This window comes from Schistocerca americana, unplaced genomic scaffold, assembly GCF_021461395.2.
Source record: "Schistocerca americana isolate TAMUIC-IGC-003095 unplaced genomic scaffold, iqSchAmer2.1 HiC_scaffold_492, whole genome shotgun sequence".
Taxonomy (NCBI): Eukaryota; Metazoa; Arthropoda; class Insecta; order Orthoptera; family Acrididae; genus Schistocerca; species Schistocerca americana.
The window spans coordinates 42,501-47,500 of record NW_025726228.1 but is presented as its reverse complement, the minus strand read 5'-3'; the positions used below and the strand labels follow the sequence as shown (position 1 = coordinate 47,500).

General features: G+C 52.1%; 1 non-coding gene across 1 annotated transcript in view; it reads right to left on the bottom strand.

Moving 5' to 3' along the window:
- LOC124585264 overlaps window positions 1–7 on the bottom strand; it is a 1,910-nt gene extending 1,903 nt beyond the window's left edge. Inside the window, exon 1 of the ribosomal RNA XR_006974834.1 lies at window positions 1–7. This exon is cut by the window's left edge and continues 1,903 nt beyond it. This is a non-coding gene — a ribosomal RNA (small subunit ribosomal RNA).
- Between the last annotated feature and the right edge of the window lie 4,993 nt (window positions 8–5,000).

The window sequence follows — 5,000 nt, the reverse complement described above, 5'->3', positions numbered from 1 at the left end:
CCAGGGAGCTGCGTCAACTAGAGCTGAGCAGCCGGCCGCCCGGGAGTGTGTCCCGGGGGCCCGCGCGAACACGCAAGCGTCCGCTCAATTATTCTGCAAACAGGAGGAGGCTGAGCTCCCCTGCACAATACACCTCGAAACCCTCTCAGGTCCCGGCGGCGCGCAGCGCCGTCCTAAGTACTTGGTCGGGTTCGAGAGAGGCGCAATCGCCCGGAGTTTGGCGAGTAGACGCTTTAGGTGCGACCACCCGTGCTCCCAACTGAGCTTGCCGCTGCCGACAGAGGCCCGGGAGCGTGCTGTCGTGGCATTGCCGGCGGGAGACAACACGCGCCACCTACGGTGACCGGCAGCTCCAACGCCAGCGCCACAGAAGGACAAAAGCCCCACTTGGGTGCCGAAGCGAACTCTCCCAGCACAGCGCACGCGCCAACACGTCCGCACAGCTGCGATACAAACCACCTGCGAGAACCGCAGAGGCGACCGAGCAGCAGACGGCGTCGCGGCGCCGAGCGCCGGGCGGCGGCGCATCCTCAGCGCACACAGTCCTCAATCGGACCAGCACACTGCAGATGTCCACCGCGCTTCGCACCGGGCCCGCGAGGACCTACTTTGGCCGCACGGCGCCGCGTGCAGGGTGCGCCGGCGCGCAGCTGCGCCGCCTGCCGCCTCCGTCGGCCGGCGCGCCTGCCACTGGCCGCCCCCACCAGCCGGCTGTAGCGCGTGCGCCCACGCACCGCGCGGCCAGCACGCCGGGAGGCCCCCCCTCACCGGCCGGGGACGGTCCCACCCAGCCACCGCCGCGTATCGCTTCACACCCAGATGCCATTCACGTTCGTGGGCATGGTGGGTATCGCTGGAACAACCGGTTGGTAGCTCAACCGATCGTCGCCATCACTGATTCACCTCTAGCGAGAACAACCGCACCACAACGGTTTACCAGTTGTTCATTTGCATAACGTCACCAGCAAACGTAGGCGTCCATCGCCATTTGCAAATTCAACGATTGTTGCATGCCTGTGTCAGGTGTCACGACACACTATGTCTGCCCACATACACGCAACAACATGTGCACGCTTCGCGAACACGTGGAAGGTGGCCCCCGTACGTATGCGATGTCCATTGCGCGAACGACTGTCAACCGGCCTCTGTCGCATGTCGCAGATGTGGAACGCAGTGCACCATGCTATCACGGTGTGTGAGAAGAGACGACTACGTCTGACAACACGCGCCACTACATCAACAGACGGCTCATGCTGATCGCCATCCAGGGCATACCACACTGCAATCCAGCTCTTATAGGGAGACGACACGTAGCTGAGTGCACAACATTTGGACCGCATGGTTCGCCGTTGTTGGCGCAGTCGTTGTACGGTCACATGTACCACGATGTATCATTCAGTACATGAGGACCAATGTGCAGTACAGTGTGTGATTTGGACGTACAACATCAGCGGACAGTTGACACAGGCCGTACCACAGCGTAGGCTAAGTGCTTCGCACATGCGAATGCCAATGAACAACTGCAAATGCCAATGAACAACTGCAAAGGGCATTGAGCATGTACGTCCTGCTGCCATCCACATTACAGTGTATAGCTGCAAGGTGTTTAACATGAAGCGATACACTGGGGACCGGGCAGTGCGAGTAGCAAACTATATTGCGGGGGTTGCAGTTAGGCAACACTACACTAATTTAACGCGTCGTATGACAATTACAGAGCAGGTTAAGGCCCAACGTGTGTTGGGTTAAGGCCCAACGTGTGTTGGGTTAAGGCCCAACGTGTGTTGGGTTAAGGCCCAACGTGTGTTGGGTTAAGGCCCAACGTGTGTTGGGTTAAGGCCCAACGTGTGTTGGGTTAAGGCCCAACGTGTGTTGGGTTAAGGCCCAACGTGTGTTGGGTTAAGGCCCAACGTGTGTTGGGTTAAGGCCCAACGTGTGTTGGGTTAAGGCCCAACGTGTGTTGGGTTAAGGCCCAACGTGTGTTGGGTTAAGGCCCAACGTGTGTTGGGTTACGTTAAGGGGCAATGTGGGTTACGTTAAGGGGCAATGTGGGTTACGTTAAGGGGCAATGTGGGTTACGTTACGGCGCAATATAGGTTACGTTACGGCGCAATATAGGTTACGTTAAGGCGCAATATCGGTTACGTTAAGGCGCAATACAGGTTACGTTAAGGCGCAATACAGGTTACGTTAAGGCGCAATACAGGTTACGTTAAGGCGCAATACAGGTTACGTTAAGGCGCAATACAGGTTACGTTAAGGCGCAATACAGGTTACGTTAAGGCGCAATACAGGTTACGTTAAGGCGCAATGCAGGTTACGTTAAGGCGCAATGCAGGTTACGTTAAGGCGCAATGCAGGTTACGTTAAGGCGCAATGCAGGTTACGTTAAGGCGCAATACAGGTTACGTTAAGGCGCAATACAGGTTACGTTAAGGCGCAATACAGGTTACGTTAAGGCGCAATACAGGTTACGTTAAGGCGCAATACAGGTTACGTTAAGGCGCAATACAGGTTACGTTAAGGCGCAATACAGGTTACGTTAAGGCGCAATACAGGTTACGTTAAGGCGCAATACAGGTTACGTTAAGGCGCAATACAGGTTACGTTAAGGCGCAATACAGGTTACGTTAAGGCGCAATACAGGTTACGTTAAGGCGCAATACAGGTTACGTTAAGGCGCAATACAGGTTACGTTAAGGCGCAATACAGGTTACGTTAAGGCGCAATACAGGTTACGTTAAGGCGCAATACAGGTTACGTTAAGGCGCAATACAGGTTACGTTAAGGCGCAATACAGGTTAGGTTAAGGCGCAATACAGGTTAGGTTAAGGTCGCAATACAGGTTAGGTTAAGGTACGACATAGGTTAGGTTAAGGTACGACATAGGTTAGGTTAAGGTACGACATAGGTTAGGTTAAGGTACGACATAGGTTAGGTTAAGGTACGACATAGGTTAGGTTAAGGTACGACATAGGTTAGGTTAAGGTACGACATAGGTTAGGTTAAGGTACGACATAGGTTAGGTTAAGGTACGACATAGGTTAGGCTAAGGTACGACATAGGTTAGGTTAAGGTACGACATAGGTTAGGTTAAGGTACGACATAGGTTAGGTTAAGGTACGACATAGGTTAGGTTAAGGTACGACATAGGTTAGGTTAAGGTACGACATAGGTTAGGTTAAGGTACGACATAGGTTAGGTTAAGGTACGACATAGGTTAGGTTAAGGTACGACATAGGTTAGGTTAAGGTACGACATAGGTTAGGTTAAGGTACGACATAGGTTAGGTTAAGGTACGACATAGGTTAGGTTAAGGTACGACATAGGTTAGGTTAAGGTACGACATAGGTTAGGTTAAGGTACGACATAGGTTAGGTTAAGGTACGACATAGGTTAGGTTAAGGTACGACATAGGTTAGGTTAAGGTACGACATAGGTTAGGTTAAGGTACGACATAGGTTAGGTTAAGGTACGACATAGGTTAGGTTAAGGTACGACATAGGTTAGGTTAAGGTACGACATAGGTTAGGTTAAGGTACGACATAGGTTAGGTTAAGGTACGACATAGGTTAGGTTAAGGTACGACATAGGTTAGGTTAAGGTACGACATAGGTTAGGTTAAGGTACGACATAGGTTAGGTTACGGTACGACATAGGTTAGGTTACGGTACGACATAGGTTAGGTTACGGTACGACATAGGTTAGGTTACGGTACGACATAGGTTAGGTTACGGTACGACATAGGTTAGGTTACGGTACGACATAGGTTAGGTTACGGTACGACATAGGTTAGGTTACGGTACGACATAGGTTAGGTTACGGTACGATATAGGTTAGGTTACGGTACGATATAGGTTAGGTTAAGGTACACATTGTTGTAAGGAAAGGTTTAATGGGGGGCGGGGCGGGGCGGCCGGTTTGTTGATTGTGATTATAGTAAGTGGATGCCTGCGGCATCATCTGATTTGCCACGTCAGGATGCACCTTTGGCTCATGACAGGCGGCGCTCTCATTCCATGCTTGTGGCAGACCTGTGTCTTTCATTCCTGCCATTGTTTGTGTGCTGTGAGAGGAGGCAGTATTGTGATGTTGGGTGCACCCCTGTGTAGGACATGTGTGGGTGTTGGTGGCTTGGCTGAGCAATGGTGGTTGTCGGGTGGGTGGGATATTCTGTTTTCTGAGTGGACCTCCCAGTCTGGTTATGACAGTGTGGATTGTCTAATGTGGCGGAGAGGATGCACTGGGTGTTGTTCCATGCTGGTGCTTACATATTGTCTGTGTGCGTGTTACAGGCAGAGAGTAGTGCGTGATAAGGGTGTGTGGCTGACGTGTGGTTGTGATTGTGAGCAGAGTCTTTCAGCATGTATACGGACAGTTGTATACATTATCTGTATTCTGATGGCTCTATCTATTACTAATCAGCGCCGTGTATACGTTTAATCCGGTTCCAGTCGAAACTGTTGTATCTCTGTACATTAGTGACACGGCGAGCCCGCTATGTAGTTACTCGTCTCGGCAGCTTCCACCGGTGTATGGCAAATGATTATAAGGAATCAGTCTAGTCGTCAATACCGATGGTGTGACGTCACATGTCTGGGGTGGGGGACGCTGCGCCCTTCCGGTGGGTCATGGCCTAGAAAGACTCTTCCCACGCAGGGGGGCGTGGACTGTCATTGACTCTTCCAGGTAATATACTTGCCGTACGTTCTTGCGACTGCGAGTGCAACGCTCACCGGTACCGACATGGATGGAGCGCCTCCTAGCTGACCGCTCAGCATCGGCATTCGTACAGAGAGCAACGCGGTCGCGTCTCTAGCTCGTAACTGGTACAGCCCGCAGCTCATGTATAGGGACAGCGGGAATGTCGCATATTGGAGATAACTCTTCATGAAACGCATGTTATAGGGGTGGATTGCACATTGCGACTGCGGGAAAAGTCCGCCGTTCATCCGCTGGAGTTGCGAGTTGGGCGGTTGGAGTGGGGCGCAGGTGGAGTG